This window comes from Lepidochelys olivacea (genome assembly GCF_965140295.1).
Source record: "Lepidochelys olivacea isolate rLepOli2 genome assembly, chromosome: 9".
Taxonomy (NCBI): Eukaryota; Metazoa; Chordata; order Testudines; family Cheloniidae; genus Lepidochelys; species Lepidochelys olivacea.
The window spans coordinates 49,515,515-49,538,593 of NC_140419.1; the positions used below are offsets into that span (position 1 = coordinate 49,515,515).

The 23,079-nt window shown below is 41.1% G+C and overlaps 1 protein-coding gene across 1 annotated transcript in view; it reads right to left on the reverse strand.

Annotated features, from left to right (window-relative positions):
- The window catches only part of LOC311526220 (UPF0524 protein C3orf70), a 32,975-nt gene that overhangs the window by 2,363 nt on the left and 7,533 nt on the right, over positions 1-23,079 (reverse strand). The gene's annotated exons all lie outside the window — the stretch shown is intronic.

A 23,079-nucleotide genomic window follows, 5' to 3' on the forward strand; every position in this document is an offset into this window, starting at 1 on the left:
TCAAAACGGCCTCTATGTAGTTAGCAGATGGAATTTTAAGGCAGAAAATAAGGGAACTCCAAAGCTCTTCGAGTGCCTATGGCATTTTGATTCTCTGGCTATGTAATAAGAAAATAGGGTTCTGTTGGTTGTATAGTGGACTCCAACACTGTAGAGCTACGCTAAAGAAAGAAATAAGGAGATAGAGCTGAAAACCAGTACTTTGTTATGAAAGACAGAAATCTGAGACTACTTCAAAGGACCATAAAATGCAGCAATTAGTTTACATAATTACCTTTTAAAAGGTTTAAGTCTTACTATGATTTTCACAAACTATAAAGCTCAATTACAGAACAGTTACAAGCACGGGGGGGGGGGGTTATCTAAGAAGAAAAAATTAAGCTATAAATTATTAAAATTTCTAATGCCAGAGCTGTAAGTAGGTAAGCAGGAGGAAAGGAAACAAAGTAGCCATTATGTGCTTAACAACAGCTCAGGCAGTGTAGACATCCACCATAGGTGGAGAAGGAACACTGTTTATCCTACATCTTTTTTTCCCTACAAGTACCCTGGACTCTAAACTAACACATCTGAGCTGTACGGACATCCACATAACTTCTGTTCGGAAGGGGTGCACACCCTACCATGAGTAATGGACTGCCTGTGCTCAGCCAAGCCTGGGTGTGCAGTATGAAGTTACCATCTTTTGGTCCAGAGGCAAAGTACCATACAGGCACACATAGTCATATACCAGAGCAAATGTTTAAGTGTGTAAGCAAGAAATTGAATATCAAAGACATAGATTTTTGTTGCAATTCCCCCTCATTAGCATCTTGGTCTTTTTGACTCTCTAGAAGTCTGCCATTCCCAGTCCTGTGGCTTAACCATCCATAGTCAAAAACACATTTCACGACGTATTTCATTTGAATCTCAAAAAAATCTCCCACTTACAGGGGGCACTGGGGCCTCTCTAACTGGATTGTTTCTAGCTGTATTTAGTTTGATTTCTATATTTGCTTTGGGAATTCTTTTAAACATGGGACCGTATGACCTTTCTTGCAGAGCAATTTGTCTTTTTATGTAAGTACAGGGCCTACCATAAGCCATTCTTTAGCAGATTACGGGTGCTTGCCTTTTGAGGCTGCTAACCACAAGGGGTTTTTGAGCAAGGGGACTATTTCAAGGTGAATGGAAGGCATTTCCTCTCATTCTTATTATGAAGATGTAGCTTAAAAGGAAATACAGTTATTAGCTTGCTGATGACGAGGTGCAGCACTGCCTAACACGGTTCAAAACACAGATTTTGTCTTTAAAGCACAGGATTCTTTATTATTTCCATCAGTGCAAACATACAGCACACACGTGCAGAACAGAGACTCAGGACTCTGTGAGAACAGCGTCAGACCACAGCAACCCCAACCGGCCAGGGCAGGGCATGTCTAAATATTACAACCTCTAGGAGACACAGAGCTGGACCTAATGACACATCCATGGTTTAGGAGTAGCAGCTGTTAATTTAGTCTGTATTCGCAAAAAGAAAAGGAGTACTAACCAATTGGTTAGTCTCTAAGGTGCCACAAGTACTCCTTTTCTTTATCCATGGTTTAGTAGGTCTTGCAAATAGTCTCCTACCTCTGTACAAGCTGGGAGTCATGAAGATTTAGGTGCATTTTTAAACTCTCAACTTGGCCTATGTCCTGATCATCCTTTTCAAAAGCCCTAATGTGTTACAAGGGTGTGAATTATCACTACGAACAGTATCACACCAAACTCTCTTCACTTCAACCCTATCCTGGTTCAGCGCTAGGCCTGGTACCAGCAGCGGAATTGATGACTGGATCATTTGTAGCCATCCCAGTACTGAGTGCTGTGGAGCGTAATATCAGATTCCAAGGCCAGAAGGGACCATCATCTGTGATCATCTAGTCTGATCTCCTGTGTAACACAGGCCAGAGAACTTCCCCAGAATCATTCCTTGAGCAGAACCTTTAGAAAAACAGCCAAACTTGTTTTTAAAATTGTCAGTGATGGAGAATCCACCAAAACTCTTGGTAAATTGTTCCAATGGTTAATTACTCTCACTGTTAAAAATGTAATGTTTTATTTTTAGTCTGAATTTGTCTAGCTTCAACTTCCAGCCATGAGATTGTGTTAGACCTTTCTCTGCTAGATTAAAGAGCCCACTATTAAATATTTGTCCCCCATGTAGATCAAATCACTCCTTAACCTTCTCTTTATTAAGCTAAATAGATCGAGCTTTTTGAATCTATAATTACAAGGCAGGTTTTCTAATCTTTTAATCATTCTCATGGCTCTTCTTTGAACCCTCTCCAATTTATTAACATCCTTCTTGAATTCTGGGCACCAGAACTGGGACAGGACTCCAGAAGCTGTCAAACCAGTGAACTAACAGACATTGGACATGGGCATGGGCATAGAGACAAAAGAGACTGTGTGACAGCTCCCTCTAGCAGCCCAGATTTGCTTCTCTTTGATCCTTCTCACAGGAAGGATATGTCCCACTCATAGATTTCACATACTTGTGTGGAGAGTTGTACCCTCAATGGAAATCCTCACATATGATCAGATATATGAGGTCCCCGAGCAGTGGTATGATATCCTGGATGAAACAAGGTTTTCCTGCTCACTGATTCTGGGGGCTTGTGGGCATTCCAGTGCAGCTACCCATTGCTCTCTTGCTGCTCCCTGCTGCTTTTTTTGGAGAGGGGAAGAGGAGGACTTCCCTTTCTCTCTGCTCTCAAGAAAGATGGTTTCTTCCCACCCCACAAACCCTGAGTCCAGAGCACTCAACATTCCTGCCACCAGTTTAGGATCAGCCAGACAGAAATTGTGGCAAAACAAGCACTTCTGCAATTGCCCCTGAGCCCACTGCCATGGGTGACAAGTGAAAATGCAATGGGCTTTTCAGAAGAGATCATGAGAGCCAGCCTGCAAGTGAAAAACTAGTGTTGCAAAAAAAATTCTACATTGTTTTTGTTTAGAAGAGGTCGTAACAGACCCAACTGGGGGTTTCAAAAGTGTTTACATGAATCTGCCCAATGTTTGCCATTCAAAATGACCATCACACTTTAAGTTTACCTAAAACCAGATTTTTGGTGAACAAAAATTTTCAATTGTGTGTTTAATAGGGGTTGTTTTTTTTAATTGTGAAAGGCACAAAAATTTTCAAAAACATTGATTTTTTGGTGAAAAAATTCATTAAAAAAGGACTTTTTTTTTTTGGTTAATTAAAGAAAAAACTTTTCATTTGAAAAATTTTGGCTGGCTCTAGCTTACACACAGTAGGTTGTTGTTTGTTTTCTAAAACCAACCACACTAGAAAACCAGGAACAAAGGACACATTTTAAGGTTATTATACCAAAGAAAATCCAGATTAAAAAAAAATACACTTCTACCCAATAGTCTACCACCACTCACTGCAGAGTGTGTAATTTTGACAGACAAGTCCATTGTGCCATCAGTGTCTTCCAAAATAAAAACTTAGCGATGAAGTTTCTTAACACACATACAAACAAAATCAAACTGCTTTGTATTGGTTATTTTTAGTTTTTTTCCTCACAGAACAAGGACAGTGACTGCCCTTCGCTAAGTTTTCACTGCACACTTGGCTGGACACTTTACCATTCAGCATGTTGAACTGATGGGAGTACTGACTTTACATGATGACCCCTGGAGAATTTGGAGTAGGGTCTCCCTATGCTCTAACCCTTCCGGCCACTGACCCTGACTCCCTGGTTCAGCTATGACTGTTAGACTAGCAGAAAGGCAATTTATGAGCCCAACATTTCAAGTGTATTATGTCCCCTTTTTTAACTGAGCCCACATTTCCCTACTTCTACCATACCAAGGTCCCTGGACTTTATTGCCTTCAGAAAGAGTACCAACACATTCATTGTTTTCTGCTGAACATGGGGAAGAGCTGCTGACAAATGACCACGGTGGGTTGGCCATTCCTGACACTGCTGTTTAACAACCTGATCAATGACACTGTACACAACAGGACTCTCCATCTCCTGAGTCAGGAGCAGTATGGGGTCTGCCACTGAAAATGTGTTTCAACCCACCTGTCACAGGCAGTGGGGGTGCCAGTAGCAGCTGCGAGGCTCAGGCTTTGATCTCTCTCAAGCAACCCAGGAGCTCCCTTTCTGGTACATTAGGAAGGGTCTCCTTCACCCATGTGCATGGCACTATGCACACCTGTGCACCAGTGTCCCATTATGCTGCTGCTTTAACCCCATTCAAAGGGCATCAAATAGGGTTGCCAACTTTCTACTCGCATAAAACCGAACACCCTTGCCCTGCCACTCCTCTGAGACCCCGCCCCCCACTCACTCCATCCCCCCTTTCTTCTGTCGCTCGTTCTCCCCACCCTCACTCACTCATTTTCACCGGGCTGGCTCAGGGGGTTGGGCTACAGGAGAGGGTGAGGGCTCTGGGGTGGAACCAGAAGTGAGGGGTTCAGGGTGCAGGAGGGGGCTCTGGGCTAGAGCTGAGAGGTTCAGAGTGTGGGTCTCTGGGCTGGGGGGGGGGTGAGGGCTCCAGCTGGGGGTGCAGACTCTGGGGTGGGGCTGAGGGATAAGGGGTTTGGGGTGAAGGAGGGTGCTCTGGGTTGAGACCAAGGGGTTCAGCGGGTGGGAGGGAGATCAGGGCTGGGGCAGGAGATTCGGGTGCAGGAGGGGTGAGGGCTCTGGGATGGAGCCGGGGATGATGGGTTTGGGGTGATCTTGACAAACTGGAGAAATAGTCTGAAATAAATAGGATGAAATTCAGTAAGGAACAATCAATTGCACAAATACAAAATGGGAAATGATTGGCTAGGAAGGAGTAGCGAAGAAAAAGTATCTGGGGGTTATAGTGGATCACAAACTAAATTGGAGTCAACAATGAAAAACAGTTGCCAAAAAAAGCAAACATCATTCTGGGATGTATTAAGCAGGACCTGAGAGGTTGTGAGCATGTTGTAAGCACGACCTGAGAGGTAATTCTTCCACTCTACTCAGCACTGATAAGGCCTCAATTAGAGCAGTGTGTCCAGTTCTGGGCACCACACTTCGTGAAAGACGTGGAAATTGGAGAAAGTTCAGCGGACAGCAACAAAAAAAGATTAAAGATCTAGAAAAAACAGAGGTGAAAGTATGCCAGTACGGGCTGGTACAGCATACCAGTAAGAAAGTGGCCGAAGCGTTCAGTACAAATGGGTGAAACAGGCTAGGTTTAACTGTACTAATCACAGCCGACAGCACTTTAACATGACTGTGTAGTTGTGGCTCCGGATCTCCCCGCACTGTAATAACACCACCTCCAAAAGGGGAATAGCTACCAGCGCTGTAGCACTGTCTACACTGCTACTTTACAGCACTGCAACTTCCATCGCTCAGGGGGTGGGGTGGGGTGTGTTTTTTCACACCCCTGAGGGAGGAAAGTTGCAGGGCTGTAAGTGGCAGCGCAGAAAGCACAGGGAGCTGCTCCCCTCACAGAGGTGGTTTTACTACAGTGCCTGGAGAGCTCTCTCCCGGTGCTGGAGCCACGACTACACAGTCACATCAAAGGGCCACCACGGCAGTGCTTTAACGTCGTCCGTGTAGACGTACCCTTAAAGCTACTGCCAGTACTCTAGAATAAAACTAGCAGACAGCTACTGTATCAAAGTCATGCAAAGGGATCCATGAAGTTAAGTGTGTAGGAGTGGAGGTGAGAAGGGAGGTTGCGATATGACCATTCTGTTAAGAATTTTAAGTTACTTTCACCCCTGAGAAAACATGATCTACCACAAAAGACTGGAAAAACTGGGTTTGTTTAGTCTGGAGAAGAGAAGAGTGGGGAACAGGATAACAGTCTGCAAGTAAGTAGAAGGTTGTTATAAAGGAGGAGGATAATAAATTGGTCTCCTTAATCACTCAGGACAGGACAAAAAGCAATGGGTTTAAATTGTACCAAGGGAAGCTTAGGGAAATCTTCTTAAATATCAGGGTAGTTAAGCACTGGAACAAATTACCTAGGGAGGTTGTGGAATCTCCGACATTGGAGATTTTTAAGAACAGGATAGAAGACCACCTGTCAGGAATGCTCTAGATAATACGTAGTCCTGCCTCAGTGCAGAGGACTGAACTAGGTGATTTATAGAGGCCCCTTCCAGTCTGACATGTCTATGGTTCTATGTCTAGTTGTACTAGTCCCACGGATTTCTCAATTTCTTATTTATGGCGACTGTCTCTCTGTGGGACCTTTGGGGCTGGTTGGTCCCTCGAGGTCCCATTGGAGCAACTGGGTGTAGTTTCCCTTCCAGTCCATCCCAAGGGGTGTCTTTATGATATCCATACTAGTAGCGCTCTTCATTCCTACACCGCACAGAGTGGTTGCATGTATTATCTTTGCCCTCCATCTAGCAGTTGGGATGGCCTCACCTCCAAAGAGCTCTATGTGGGGTGGATTGGAGTGGTCTCCTTCTGTCATGATGGGGTGCCTTCAGAACCAGCTTGATAACGGCGATCTCCATTTGTAGCTCTTATTTCTTCTAGGCCTCTCTTCAATTCTCCAATCCCATCCATTAAGTTGGTGACATATACAGTGTTTTGTTTTTTTAATTGGTGCTGCTATCTCATCAGTCTCTGGCTCACTAACAACAAAGGCCTGTTGTACTACAGAGGGTCTGCAGCTTTTCCTCGTGCCCCTCTTGCTACTGTGTGTTTTTCTCTTTTCCTGCCAGTTACAGTATTTAGTTTCTCCAAAAGAGCTTTACCTGTGACAGCTATCTCGGAGATAGCTCAGTCACAGATGAAGAGATTGTAAAGTCTGAATGTTGTTATTCTGCAGCCCACTGGAAACTGAAAGAAGGAACATATTTTGCACAAGGAGTGGATTGTACTTCAGAGTGGAATCAGCTTCCTGTGACGCAAGCAGTACTTTGTCACAAATCCAAGGCACGTACCAGGAAATCCTGAGGTGTATCTTCAGGACCCTGGGCAGCACTGGAAAGATTCCAATACAGTTCAGTTGCATCCATCTCTTCACAGTAGGATCTTAAAATTCTCAGCTTTGGTAACGTCATGGTACTATTTCCCTCCATCTAACTCCAAGGACTTGTTCCGGGGTAATTGCTTTAACCACTGCTTCCATTACTTCAAGGTTCTGCATAGCCCCTTCATGGTCTTGTTCCTGTATGCACTAGAAAAAACTCCATCCAACCTTCTGATTCGAACATCCAATCTGTCCTGTTACTTTGAAATCCATTTGTAGCAGGGGTGCACACTGCAGAGCTCGTACTGCTGTTTCTCTCTTGCTGGGATTAAATTCTCTCTTGTTTTCTTCCTTAGTGGCCGATTGGTTAGGTCCAGTGACAGAGACTTGATTAATATATCTAATTAGAGCTAACCAGGTCTTTCCTATAACTCTGCTTCAATTCTCTCCTGAAACGTTTAAGAAATCACAAATAATGAGATCTTCACTCTATAGCTGGCAAAACTGCCCCTCTAGCTGTTTGCGTATATTTTCCAGCTCAGCACTAGCCATCTTTGTTTCCTGTGCTCAGTATATACCCTGCACTACGCCTACCCCTGCAGGTGCTAGATGTATATAGCTCTTTAGGTTCTGTTCTCTGGAGGGGTTGTTTTCCAGCTTCAGGGACCAGAAGCTCACAACTCCTCCTGGCTGGCTTGCCAAAGTGTAACATATTTCAAAATGCGGATCCTGTCCTTTGAAAACACAGAATACTTTATTATTTTAGTCAATACAAACGTACAGCATGTGCCTGTAACAGGGCTCCAAAATCATGGTGTTTGTTCCATGCCACAGCAAGGGGACAAGGAGTGTCTAAAAATTACCATCTCTGAGGACACATTCGGGGGGTTTTCCAAAAAGTTCCACCACTGTGCACTCCCTTTGGTGTGTGCCTTACAATTCCAGGAGTAGGGAATGCAGGGTACTATTGGAATGTGCATACTACACACGGAGTGTGAATGTGGTTCCCCCTTGTGTCGGCCAACACACCATTTGTGTTTTCTTTTGGTGTCCTTGAATGATGCCCACATCTAAGCTAACCCCTTTGTCAGGATCCTGCTCCATTCAGAGGACTTTCTGAACTATATGTGATTATTTTCATTTTGTTTGAGGAAAAGGATAGCATAGTCCTAAATAAGTATAGCCAAATAATGTCATATGATAAAAACCACGGAGGATGCAGTACAGCTTAATACACTTAGAGCGGGGACTGGAACATCAGGAAACATACATTCTAATCCCGATTCAGTTTGACATTGGGCAAGTCAGTCAACATCTGAGAGCTAAAACCCACAGAGATAATACTCACCTTTATGTAAAGTATTTTGAGAGCATTACATCTCAAATATTGTTGGTGCCATTTTATTGTGAATTACTGTGGCTGATATGAATGAATGTGGTAAGCATGAATTTGGTATGACTTGGTATGTCTGAATTTGCTAGAGGATTCTGGGAGCAGGATTCTCTTTGCATCAGGCAGTTGGTGTGGAAATTTACTGAAAGTGCTGAAATTGCACTTGAGGCTCTATCTGTGTGTATGTTTCAACATCAATCTTTGGAATATATCAGCCGACAACCAGTTCACCAGGTAAAGGAAACATAAAAACATGCTATCAGTGAGGTTGGCACAGACTGACCTGGGTCAAAATGACCCATCTGAATGGCATCATGCTCAAGGCTAAAGTGAAGGATTGATGAGAGGGTAAACATCACTTGATCTTTGGTCTGTCTCCATTTTGCAGCCCCCTTCTAAAATATGAATTAGAGGAAAACAAGTAATGAAACGCCCACAGGGCATACTTCTGGGACACGTGACTCCTTTGAGAATGGAAGGCATAAATGCTAAGCAGAGTAAATTAGTTAGTTCCCCAATTAACGTCTGAAGAGGTCCATGACGCTGTAAAACAGAAGGCCTTGGGGTAATCAAGACCTGATTGGAGGGACTTTTGTAGGACTTTTGAACCAGAAGGCCTCAGGGTAACCAAGACCCTGCTTTGGGGGACATTTGACAGACCAAGTACCTGAGAGGGGAGAAGAAGAGAAATCTCCATCTAGGACTGGTAGCTATACCTGCTTTTTTTGCCAATCAGGATACTGTGTAAGGCCAGGATTGTTACTGAGATTTTATGCTTGGGGAATGAAGGCTTATTAGAGAGATGTGTATTCTATAACCTTCACTGCTTGTGTGATTCTTTCTCAAATAAATTACTCAAATACTCAAATAAATAAAGCATACTGTTTCCAAATTTTCACTGGTACCAGTAACAATCCACCCAGCTGTGGGCCATTAAAGATCCATTTCAACAATTATTATATATACAACATGTGATTACTATGAGGGTAGTTGCAGTATAATAATGAGTTGCCTGACTGATCTATGGTGCTGAAGATTCTGGGCAATCACCATGTATAAAGAGGTTTGGTTTGCACTGTCTGAGTTTCCTCTTCTAGCACTGTCATTTTCCAAACAGAAGGGCCCAATCCTAAAGGGAATTCTTGGTCAAAAATGTTAAGGCTCCATTTTTGTTTGTAGATAACCAAACAAGCTCCTTAGTCATGCATTTTTCCCTCATATTTTTTACTTTCAAAAAAATTAAATTACAGTACAAATTTCCACCCTTCCATTATAATCTCCCCATCACTAAGCAGAGGCTTCACAGCAGGATATTGTAAGGCTGACGCATCTTAGTAAGATTTCTACAAAATACAGTGGTTATGATATGAAAACAACAAAGGAAGAATATTTTAGATGCCCCCATCTTTCTCTATACATGATTTAAAAGCCACCGCAGGCTTCTCAATGCATTAACAAAGTGAGTTGTATTGTGATGAAGGGACATGTTAGCCATTACTGATTTATGCTGTGAAGTTGTAGCAATGACCAGGATATTAGAGACACAAAGTGGGTGAGGTAATATTGTTTATCGGACCAGCTTCTGTTGGTGAGAGAAACAAGCTTTCAAGCTTATTTCATACATGAAGAAGAGCTCTGTGTAAGTTTGTCTCTCTGACCAACAGAAGCTGGTCCAATAAAAGATATTACCTCACCCACCTTGTCTCTCTGATAGATTTATGTCAATCATGAAAGAAGAACTTCCAGGGTTTCTCTGTTGCCAAATGAGTTTTTCTGGGATCCGGAGGCAAGAGATTAATAGAAAAGGTTGGAAAATGCCTTAAATTATGCAACAATTGGAAAAAAAGTTGCCCTATGTTTCAAAAGAAGGCTCTGTCTTCAGTCACATTCCTTCACTTACTTTGGTTTCGAAAACTAATTTTTCAACTCTGTTATTCTAATTTTCCTTTTTCTTGAAATTGGACTTGGTTTACAGACTTTATAAAGCTTGTTTCAGAGTAACAGCCGTGTTAGTCTGTATTCGCAAAAAGAAAAGGAGTACTTGTGGCACCTTAGAGACTAACCAATTTATTTGAGCATAAGCTTTCGTGAGCTACATAAAATTTCCATAAATTTTTTTCTTTTTTTTTTTGGGGGTAAAAAGAATTTTAATTTTTTTACACTATTAAAATTACAGTACTTTTATCTTTTATCCTTCATTCCTATTGTAGTGCTGAATTCTCTCCTACGATGCTTCCCCCCATTTTCCTTCTTATTCCTTATTTCCTTTTTCTCCCAGTGTATTGTGCACCCTTTCAATAATTTCATATTACCCCTTAATTTTGTGTTTCTTCTCTGCCTTCAGTTCTTCCTTCACTTGCTGTGTGTCTCACTCCTCCTCCTTTCACATAAATTCCTTCTATCCCTTATGTCTGGATCACTCCTTTTCTTTTTATAAAGCTTGTGTATCCCTCCAGCTTAGGGAGGCTGAGAATATGGGAAAATATTGATCAATGCCTTGGCCAAGTAACCTGGGGTGCGGATGAATGGATAGACCCTCTCCTTTCTAGTGTCAGAGCATATGGTGGGCATTTATACTTGGACACCAACAAGCCAGGGGCCAATGCAAAAGCTGGAACTCTCAAGCTGAGTCCAAGGAAAACACTGTGAGGAATCCCAGAACTGGAAGCAGTGGGCTAGCTTGACAGCAGGCTGATGCTCCTTCCCAGCGGAGGGGACAGCCCCATCTTTTGTATCTGACTTTGGCTAGTAGGCTTCATTCTCTGTTTATTAGATGTTTGTTAGATTTTCCAAGCCTTAGCTATGGGTGTTGGGGTGGGCAGGAGAAAGAGGGAGAAACTGATGGAATAAGCAACAAAAAATGTGTGTATGCAGGGAAATATATAATGCAGGGAAAGGGAGAGAACAAGAGAAGACTTACAGCATGCTGGAATATTTAGTTTGTAGGGGAAATTACTGCCACTTGAACTAATAAGTTCACTTTAGATGGAAAATAATGTCCTCAGCTTCAGGAGTTCTCTCTGACCATTGCTAACAAAGTAGTAAACATCCACGGATTAGTGTTTTCCATTGTGAACCTGAAGCAGTTTGATACATACATGGTCAGCTGATCAAAACTGCTGAAGTCACATGTTACTGTTTACATTTGGAGTCTTTTCTTTGCACTCAAATATAAAAAAAAATACACTCTATGGTACAAGATATACATAGAAAAAGCCTTGAATTTCCATCTATATGTTCAAAGTAATAAAGTTTATAACTTTGTCAGAGTAAATGGTGGATTCTCTGTAACTTGGAAGTCATTAAATCATGATTTGAGGACTTCAGTAACTCAGCCAGAGGTTGTGGGTCTATTGCAGTAGTGGGTGAGTGAGGTTCTGTGCCCTAGAATGTACAGGTGGTCAGTCTAGAGGATCTGGCCTTAAAGTCTGAGTCAACAGCCTTGTTTTCCCATATATGGGGGGGGGGGAGGCAAAGGGAGGCAGCAGTCTAAATTACTCTTCTGAAAGAAAAGCTGACAAATCAAAATAAAGGTGGGGAACAGATCAGGTATAATCTGAGATGTTTGCTGTTTGTTACTGCATGCTGCTAGCAATGGCATAATTCACAATATGTCTCTGAAATCTGCCACGCTGGCACTAATTTCAGGGTAGAGGGAAACAGTGGCTATTCTATAAACAGAGGATTACCAGCTAAGTTGTTTGACCTTGTAGTAGCTGAAAATATGTCAAACATATCCCAAGGACAAGCCATGAAGAGCAGCATAATGGAGAGTTGGAATCGCCTTAGGCAAAAAACTCTACAGACCTGTATACAAACACACACCCAGATGAGCTCTGCACGTTATGAAAAATAAATCTTCTACATAAACTGATTTCTGCTGCTGTTACTGGCACCTGGAGCATATCTTTAAAAAGCATTGAACATATTTTATTTTTTAAAAGACAGCTAGTTTTAAGCCCAAATTGATTTTTTTTTAAACATACAGACAAATGAAATGTTTGTTTTATGGGATCAGTTCTCTCCGAGGAAGCCATGGCCACCGAGCTCTGCAGCTTGGAAGAGTCAGTCAGGAGATGATGAGAAGGAATACTCCCTGAAGGAATCACATAAAAAATCTGTGACAAAGTAATTTTAGCCTCCTTACTCTAACGTAATGACTGTAAATGTAACCAACTAACAGTGCTATATGCCTATTGAAAAAAACTATGGGAATTTCAAAGAGAATAACCTTCAACTTATTAAAAATATCACCTCACACAAAGCTGGAATGGTTGGATTGGAGGGCATCTCCTTTCTATGGAAAAGAAAATCAACCAAAGCCTAATTTACCTCTTTCTATCTTAAAGGCCAGGACCATCAGTTCTTACACCAAGGACAGAGGGCCTAACCCAACTCCCACTGAAACATATAGAATCTTTCCACTGATGTTAATAAGAGTTGGATCAAACCATTAGTGAAACGTTTTCCGCCGCCCATCTTTAACAATTTATACATGTTTTAATCTGCCATTTAATGTATATTTTTAACTCAGAATTACACAATAAGCTGAAGGATTCTGCTACAGAAGACCACTTCCACTGATGAATGCTTTCTGTAACTTACAGTGCTTTGTCAAGGTACAGGTATTGAACCAGGTAAATGCACAGGAAATAGTTTGTTGGAACACTTGCCATTTCTGCTTATGTGGAAGATATAGCTCTCCTAAAAAAAACCTGGGACACATCTAAGATGTGCTGTTTTCTCCTTTGGCTTCTGGTCCAAAAGATGGAAAATAATACTTTCCTGTATTCAATGAAAAGCAGAGTTCACTGTGTATATAAGCTCCAGGAAGAAATTAAGTACTGCTGTATCTTTGTTATAGTAGAGACTGGTAGTGGCTACATAGTTCCTGTTGTGTTTATAAAAGGGTTTATAATGGGATAAAAATCTTGGGGGTCTCTCATAAATGTTTAAACAAGAAGTGTCTGAAACTGAGCTCTGCCTGATATTTGTCCATGACACTTTTTACTTTGTCAGCAGATGTCTTCACAAAAGTTAGTGGAGAGGTGAACGCTGAATAGATGTGGTGCAACGGGTCGTGTTTTTAAAATATGGATTTAGGATCATTTTTAGCCATTGTTTGTCATAAGGAAACATTAATCACCCTGTGCAGTAACTGTACTTCTTTTAGATGTGTCCCCTTATGGATGTTTCACTTCAGATGTTCATGTGCTATAAGGTCTGAGGCCTTTTTTTCCCCTGCAGCCATATTAGGAGAGCAGCAGCCATAAGCCAAGATGCAGGAAGTCACATCCTCACATTCCTTCTAAATTATATCAAAACAATGTAATATTGGGCTGTTAAGAAGGTACCCTTCCTAATAGTACCCACCATCACCAGATAAGCAAGGAATCTCTTAAGATGTTTAAAGAAAATTTCGCTTGATGGCATTCTGTCTGACAAGGAGTCACTTAACAGCTGTGATTGTAAAATCTATACTTCTATTGTTTTGCCTTTATGGTCCCTACTTCTTTGTTATTTATCTGTATGGTTTTTTGATGGTTTCTGTCTGTTGCATAACTAATTTTGTAAGATTTAAGTCAACTAAGGTGGTGAGGTATGATTGGTTAAAGATTTATTTCACAATAGGTTAGGATTGGTCAAAGAATTAAGTTGTAATATTTTAGTAAAATGATTGGTTAAGATATAGCTAAGGAGGACTCAAATTTCACTATATAAACTGGGGTCCACGAAGGAGACCAGCTGAAGAAAAAGAAGAAGAAGAACTCACCTCTAAGACACAGCCTAAGATCAGAGCTGCTAAGAATCCTCCGCACAACCGTGACATACAACAAAGTTATAGACAAGACTGATCTTGCCTGGTCAACAGGGAAAGTCCACCTGCATGATCAGGATTGGTGAGCATCCATAAGGGGACACATCTAAAATACAGCTTAGCATGTGTATTCTGCTTGGTAATTGTTAATAAATATAAGATAATGATATTACTGTATAAGCCTCTTTCACTGCTCTAGGATCCTGCAAACCGCAGAAGAGTACGCCCTTAGACCTAGGAACTGGGTAAGGGTGGATATTTAAATTGACCAGGTTTTGCCCTGAGCCCAAGATGGGAAAGGGTGAGGTATCTAAATCAACCAGGGTAGGCCTTGAGCTCACAGAAGGGTAAAGGTGGGGTGTCCTACAGCGTGCGGGTAACAGTGCCGCTCAAGTCCTTGATTGGTGATTACTAGCTAACAGTACCTGTTCAACCCACGCATGTACCTTATGCCTCCTTGTGGCAGACACTTAGGCTATATAAGGGTATGCGGGTGAACCACCCTCAGTTCCTTCTCTACTCAGTCATCCCCTAGGGAACAACTGAAGCAGAGGGGAAGAAGGGTGGGTAGTGGAGCAGCCATAGGGACACATCTCAAAGAACTACAGCTACTGCACAGGGTTAGTACATTTCCTTCTTGAGTAGTGCCCCTCTGAGTGCTCCACTTCAGGTGACTTCCAAGCAGTGTCCCTAGGAGAAGGGAGCTTTGGAACAGGATCCAGAACTGAATATAGTACTGCAGAACCATGTGCCGCATCTGATCTAAAAACACACTTGGGGCCAAGATAGGCCGAAAGGAAGCACTTGGTACTGAAAATGATCTTGGCCTATGGAGAACTGTACGTACTTCCTGTGCAATGGGTGTATAGTTATATGGAAGGAGACATCTCACAGATAGAGGGATGAAAATGAATCTACTTCCTCTAGAGAAGGACTTATATTTGCTAAAGTCAACATCATGAACTTCTGAGGCTTCACAAACTTGTTTAGTTGTCTTAGAATTAAGATCAGCCTCCAGCCTCTGTACTTCTTTGGTACTAGGAAATATTTTGAGGAGAACCCCCAGTCTCTGTAAGGGGAATTAAAAAGCACCATACCACACTATTGGAGTTAACTACAACAGCTACTTGTACCTGATGGACTATGACTTGGGCCCATCACACCCCTGAAGGTGCTGTAAGGAAGGCACCAGCCCTGAGGTAAGGATTGATGGACATGGCTTTCACAGAAGAATTTTACAACATTTGAAGAAATATTATCCTGACTGTCCATATTTAAATGAACACCGTTTATTTAATCATGCTGCTGAAATGCTGTGAACTAAGACTGCATTAGTGCATATAAAACAGAATTTGAACATGACCATTGTGTGTTCATTGGCCCAATTAAGGAAAAGTAACCACGCAGCATAAATGTTGAAAAGATTTGTTCCTTTTTTTTTTGGAAATTTCACTGTTAATAATTGAAGATGTTTAGCAGAAGTCATTAAAAAAAATGTGCTAGCATTTTCCAAACCCCCCTTACAGGTTACCCAAATTATTCTAGCACCAACAGTCCTTTATGCCCAATGAACAAACAATACAAGTGCCTGTAACAACAAAACAGCAAGACTATTTATGGCATGGCGTATAATAAAAGTGTATATAACAACCAAATAGTAAGATTATTGGTTGCCCGGTTAAAAAAAAACAAAAAAATCCCCCCACATCTAGTTTATAAGGTCTTTTATATTCACAGAGTACTTTTCAAATATTAAAGAAACAGTCTTGAAAATTATGTAGTGATGTTATTAAGCAACATGAACTACAAGAGTGACAGACATATCCAAGACAAAAGACCTGGTAGTAATGGGGGAACTTTAACTACCCAGATATCTGTTGGAAATGTTCTTAGAATGAATTGGGGACAACTTTTTGTTTCAGAAAGTGGAGAAAGCAATCAAGAGGGCAGCCATTTTAGACTTGATTCTGACCAACAGGGAGGAACTGGTTGTGAATCTGAAAGTGGAAGACAATTTGGATGAAAGTGATCATGAAAATACAAACGCACGGTAACCGTACCTGAAAAGGAATCCTGTAAGAAGTGGAAACATGGATGAATTGCTAAGGAGAACAAGAGAATAGCACAAGCACATGGGGACAAAACCAGAAAGGCTAAGGCACAAAATGAGTTACACCTAGCAAAGGACAGAGAAGGTAATAAGAAGAGGTTATTTAAATACCTTAGGATTGGGGTAGTTAATAGGCGGACTGCAGGACAAATCCAGACTGCCAGACAGTTTTGAATGGACCCCAAAATCTTTTTATTTACTTATCATCATCATTATTGGGTTTTTAGTGTTATTTTCTCTGGAGATCGAACCTTGACTATACCTTGACCAAGAAATTTGGATCTTGACAAAAAATAATTGACTACCCCTGCTTTAGGAGCAAGAGAAAGACAAAGAAAAGTGTCAGTCTTTTACTGAGTGGGGAAGGAGAGCTAACAACATCAAGAAGGCTGAGGTGTTTAATGCCTATTTTGCTTCAGTCCTTGCTAAAAAGGTTAATGGCGATCAGATATTCAACACAATTAATATTAACAAGAAGGTAGAAGGAATGAAAGCCAAATCAGGAAAAGAACAGAATATTTAGGTAAGTCCAATGTATTCAAGTTGGCAGGGCCTGATGAAATTCAACCTAGGATACTTAAGGAACTAGCTGAAGCAATCTTAACCATTAACTATTATCTTTCAGATTCATGGAGGAAGGGAGAGGTCCCAGAAGACTGGAAAAGGGCAAACATAGCACCTATCTTTAAAAAGGAGAACAAAGGGAACCTGGGGAATTATAGACCAGTCAGCCTAACTTCGATATCTAGAAAGATACTAGAACAAATGATTTAACAACCAATTTGTAAGCAACTAGAGGATAACAGGGGAAATTACTAGTTAAACTGGAGAAGATGCGACTAAAATGAGGATTGAAAGGTGGATAAGGAACTAGTTAAAGGGGCGACTACAACTGGTCATACTGAAAGGTGACCTGTCAGGTTAGAGGGAGGTTACTAGTGGAGTTCCTTAGGGATCAGTCTTGAGACCAATCTTATTTTTATTAATGACCTTGGCACAAAAAGTGGGAGTGTGCTAATAAAATTTGCAGATGACACAAATTTGAGAGGTATTGCCAAAATGGAGGAGGACCGGAATATCATACAAAAAGATCTGTATCACTTTCCTCTGCAGCGTGGGGCATGAGTCACTTGAAGGTTTAAATCAGTGTATATGGCAGATTCTCTGTAACTTGAAATCTTTAAAACATAATTTGAGGACTTCAGTAACTCAAGCAGAGGTTATGAGTCTATTACAGGAATGGATGGGTAAGGTTCTGTGAACTAGATGATCATAATGGTCCCTTCTGACCTTAAAGTCTATGAGAGAAGCTAAAATACTCTATCAAAGACTATCTGGTCTTTATACCACACATACTATCCCATGCCAGGTCTTTAAGTATACATGTAGCAAAGATATACTGGCACCTGAAGTCCCATTCTGTTAAGATTTTAAAACTACAACTCTTTGGCTCCAGACTCTTCCTTTCTTAATATTTGTTTTTGCCTCTCAAACCCTTTCCAATAAGAGACTTTTATATAATGTCCTTCAAATTAAGTAGTCTAGGTTAATCCTATTAGCATATCATAGCATAATCCTATCAGATAAAAAGGTGTCAATTTAAATGGAATTCAATGAGGCAAGTCAAGCTCAGTATAAAGGACAGTGTCAATAACATACACAAGTCCATTTAAAAAGCATATACCTTTTAGGCATGAATACAAGAATAGTGTAAACAAAACAAAACCATTCCTCAAACTTTAAATCATAGAGCAACAGATATTCAAAGTCTTTGTTAAATGTGAATCTGAAAAGAGTTCACAGAAACACCGCCAGGATCAGAGTTCTTATTCAGCCAGTATCAGAAAAGCCAAGAAAGGCTACAAACAGCATCAGCTCATTATACAAGTTAAAACAAAACAAACAAAAAAACAGTGATCGACCTACTTCTTTATGGATTGCTCAGTTCCAAGAGCCTCTATTTACTCTATAGAGTTTGAAACAGATTGATTAAAACTTCATTCCTAGTAACAGCAGGGACTTTTCCAATGCCTTTAAGAGACAAAAACCTCAGAGACCCAATTTCCTAACAATTGTACTCAACTTGTAATTCTGGAGTACTTCCAGCACAGTGGGGAAGCATGCATTACTGAAGCAATCCTACCTTCTTAGAAAGTTTTGATTGCACATGTAACCTCTTGCAAGCAGGCTCCCTTATATACCTGAGCCTGTTTGTATTGCTGAACAAGAACTGAAGCCTACACAAGAGTCTGTGTGCGTGGCTGGTGTATGCAAATTCAACTATGACCAAGTATGTTGACAAATAAATCAGAGCGGTAGCACACACAAAGGAGGACAGTACAAATGTTTAAAGAAAATTCGGGACTAAAGCTCTGAGAACCACTGAGGACTTTCTGGCAGAGTCTGCAGAGTAAGGTCGTAATGGGCAAGGGAGTGACATTGCCAAGATGATAAAGTGGAATTTCAATACTGAGCCTTTAGAAATTATCATGGCTTCACTTTAGCCTTGAAAAAAAAAATTAGTCTAGTGGGGGTGGGGGTCTGCTTTATATCTATCACTGCATCAGGGCAAGGTTTTTACTCCTTCGAACACTTAAAGAAGAGCTATATCTAGACCAGGGGGCACATTTTCAAAAGAGCTCAGCACCCAAAACCTCCCATTCTGACTCTTATGGCCAGATTTTCAGAAGAGCTCAGCACAGTGGATACAGAGCTCTTTTGAAAATCTGGCTACTTATATTTTGGTGCCTGAATGGGAGGTGAGTCCTTTGAAATCTGCACACCTCCCTTGCATATTGGAATAACAGATGAAAAACTATACATACCCAAGGACCAAGGAGCTATATTCTCCAACTATTTTTTCAAAGATTGAGCTAACCAAACAATCTGCCAAGAACTACACTTGCTCCACATTACACTGGAGATTAGTCAGTGATCAGATAAAGCAACAGCCTCTTTGAGGAGGCTAGAACATTAGGAGGAAGATTTTGTGTTGATTTGTGTGCTGTGGTAAGGGGCTATGTACATCTGGCATTACTGGGTGGGTGTTTTTGAAGAACCGTTGCAGTTTGGTCAAGTAATCCACCATCCATCTAGTCTCCCTCAAACAATGAATGAAACTGTTGCATGCAAATTAACTGTACAGTAAGGGTGGTGATTGGTTTAGTTACCTCTGATCTCTCAATGGTCAAGGCATTGGCATAGATATATGGCACAAACACATGCTTTACTGTAGCTGTATAGTGTACACCAGTCAGATATAATTCATAAAGTCAAAATGGCTGAGAACTTAAAAACGGGATGGTAACAGACAGCCAATCCCAGTGACGATTGAACCTGAATATGCTGAACGGAAAGAGCTGTCAGCCATGCTTGTAGCGGTTACCATCGCTTCACAATGAATCAGACATTTTAGGTTTCAGAGTGACAGATGACACTCTGGAATCTTATATAAATCGCGCATATATAACACCTTCTAAATTGCCTCAAATAAATAACAGATACACTAAAAACAAGCCCTAGCTGCCACGCTCAAACAGGCTTTTGGGGGGGGGGGAAGGGGCGGGGAAGAGAGATATACTTAATATGTGAGTACATTAAAACTGGAATATTGGCAAAACTTCATGAAGAGACATCTGGTACATAGTCCAAATTTACTTAGTTATCAGTTATATAACGCTCATTGTTTCACATTATTATTAGCTAGATGAAAACTTTAAATTAATTTGGTGAGAAAACTAATTCTGTAACCCATGGATAAAAGATTTCATGAAGCCAACACCAATGGAAGAAAAAAAAACATAAAAAAGGTTTAAAATGCATAAATACTACAACATGGCGGGGGGGATATTGTGTAGACTACCTGAAATCAGATACATTAGCAGCAATTTTCTAGATTTATATAAATCCACAATATGTAGTAGAAACAACTATGGGGCCTGAAATCCACACCTTCCGAATTACACAGTTGAAGTTTGTTTTATTTTTCATCTCTAAGAAAAAACAAAATACTGGTCCATCTTACCAAGTCATTTGTATACTTCTGCTAAATCATAAGATTGTACTGATACAAAGGCCTGCAAGTCAGCATATGTAAATTAGTTGGAAATGAAATATAAATGTTTTAAGAAATTGTCCCTCATGGACAAACCCAACTCTGTTTGGTGGTGGCTTGGGGCGAACAATGACAGAATGAGTTCTGGGATCAGCTACTGCCATGGGTGTTCAGGTTCTGTGGGGAGCTCCTGAAAGCTGTCCCCAGTGCATCCAGTAAGTTTAACACAGTGCCAGCTTTGAAAGCTGTGAGGGCAAAAGCCTTCACGATGCTAGCCTCAAAACTCCCATCTGAGCCTGTCAGTGCAGATCACTCTGGCACAGGCCTACCATTATATGTCCTAGAGGTGCAGTTTAACAGTCTCAAAACATCCAGCTGAGCTTCAGGATCAATGTTCCCTCTAATTTTTTACATCCATGTGCAGAATGAATTTTGTTATGTGCACCAACATGAAGGTGATGTGTGGCGGGGGTGGGGCCAAAGGGCTTGGAGTGGCGGAGGGGGCTCAGGGCTGGGGCAGAGTTTTGCGGTGCAGGTGGGTGAGGGCTCTGGCTGCGGGTGTGGGCTCTGGGGTCCAAGCTGGGCCAGGGCCCAGGGAGAGGCTCCTCTCCCAGGCCGCACCAGCTCCGGGGCTGGGGGAGAGGGGCCACTCCCCATCTGCACAGCCCTTGATTGCTTGCTGCGCAGCTTAGAGGGAACTTCGTTCAGGATGCACTGAAATCACACACTCTTGGGTTTATACCCCCCAAGTGAGCCTGATGGGGGAACCCTTGAATAGCTCGAAGGTACCAAATCTGTATGTTCCAGAAGGGGGAGTCCTGCACCCCATCTGTACTGCAAGCACAACAATGCCCAGCACCGCCTATCACTCATTCCCCTACAAGAGTGGTGGCCCAATGTCGCTTGCTGGAATCAAGGGTTAGAATTTTGAGCTCTGACTAGAAGCATGGACTCAAGAGTGAGTATCTTCTTTAATTAATACTCCTAGAATTCCCTGGAGAATTAAAGTTTGTTCCAGAATATGGAAAACTGAGATCCACTGAGGGGAACAATCTTACTGTATTTTTCCTTTGGCAGTACAAGTTCCCACCTGAAATATCCATAGTTCCATATATTGTCCAACAAGAAACCTATGTCAAGTCTTGATCTGGACCCACAAAAACAGTCATTTAGCCCTTTGATCACAGTTATATGTGAGATGAATAATTTTTCCAGGACTCTTAAAGACTATCAGGCCTCTAACTTTAGGGCAAAGGGACACTCTCTGTGAGCCTGAGCTCCTCAAAGGCAGGAGAGAGCAGGTGATGCAGTTTCACCTTCATGTAGAGTAACTAATTGTTTTCATCTGGTGGGAAATTTTTTGGTGTATAAGTCACCCTTTCTTAGGAACTTTGGAAAAAAGTGAGTAACAATTTCTATTCAATACTGTAGCTGACAGAAGAGTTAACCCTGCAAAAGGTATCTGACTTTGCAGTGGGTTACTTGAATTTAAAGCCTGCTTTTTACCTATTCCTACAAAGCAATATTAGGATTTTTGTAAACATATTTACAATTTTCTAAACATTACCCAAATTCAAAGTTAAGATATCAAAATTCAACGCAGACAGTTCTTTTAAACCTATCAATGTTTCTCCACAATCTGATAAATTCTGCATATTTGGGTCATCTTGCAGCTATACAGATTTAATATTTTGTTCATATTATGATTTTGAGACTAAACTTTCAAAGCAACTAACAGATGTAGTCTAGATCTAAAATGGTATACCAATATCAAAAGTAGTACAGAAGAAACAGTAGACATTTAGTAGTAGCCCTTAGAGTCATATACGAGAATAGAAATAAGATGTCATTCTATTTAGTTTTTATTTCCTTTCGTAAAATTAAGTTACAATGCTATAACTATTCAAAATGAGATGAAAGGCCATTAATATGGGGAGAGAAACAACCTTTACGCTACTCTAGGCATCAAGTTGTCTTTATGGACATTTCTATGATATCAACTGGTAAAACACCTCTCTTCTATCTCTTACAGGCTTTATATAGCATTCATCACCCTAGCATCTAAGTGTTTCTGCACCATTACTTCTAGATACACCATCTTAAACTGGATTTGAAAATTAATCCAGTTTATCATGTGAATTCTTCTTTGCACAAAGTACATGATCATGGTGAATAAAGTATCTGTATGGAAAGATTTCTGATAGTAGAGGACTCTTTAATCTGGCAGACAAAGACCTAACCCAGTGGTTCTCAAACTTTTGTACTGGTGACCCCTTTCACATAGCAAGCCTCTGAGTGCAACCCCCCAAAATAAATTAAAAATAGTTTATATATTTAACACCATTATAAACGCTGGAGGCAAAGTGGGGTTTTGGATGGAGGCTGACAGCTAGCGACCCCCTATGTAATAACATTGGAACCCCTTGAGGGGTTCCAACCCCCTGTTTGAGAACCCCTGACCTAACCAAATCCAATGGCTTTAAACTGAATCTAGACAAATTCAGACTAGAAATAAAATAAAATGGTCAGAAGAGCTCTATGTAAGCATGTCTCTTTCACCAACAGAAGCTGGTCCCATAAAAGATATTACCTCACCCACCTTGTGCATGTCAGAAATAAAATGTACAATTTTAACAGGGAGGGTAATTAGCTACTGAAACAATTCATCTACGGATGTGGTGGATTCTCCCACCATTTGAAGTCTAAAAGAGATGCTGTAGTTCAACTACACATTATTAGCTTTATGC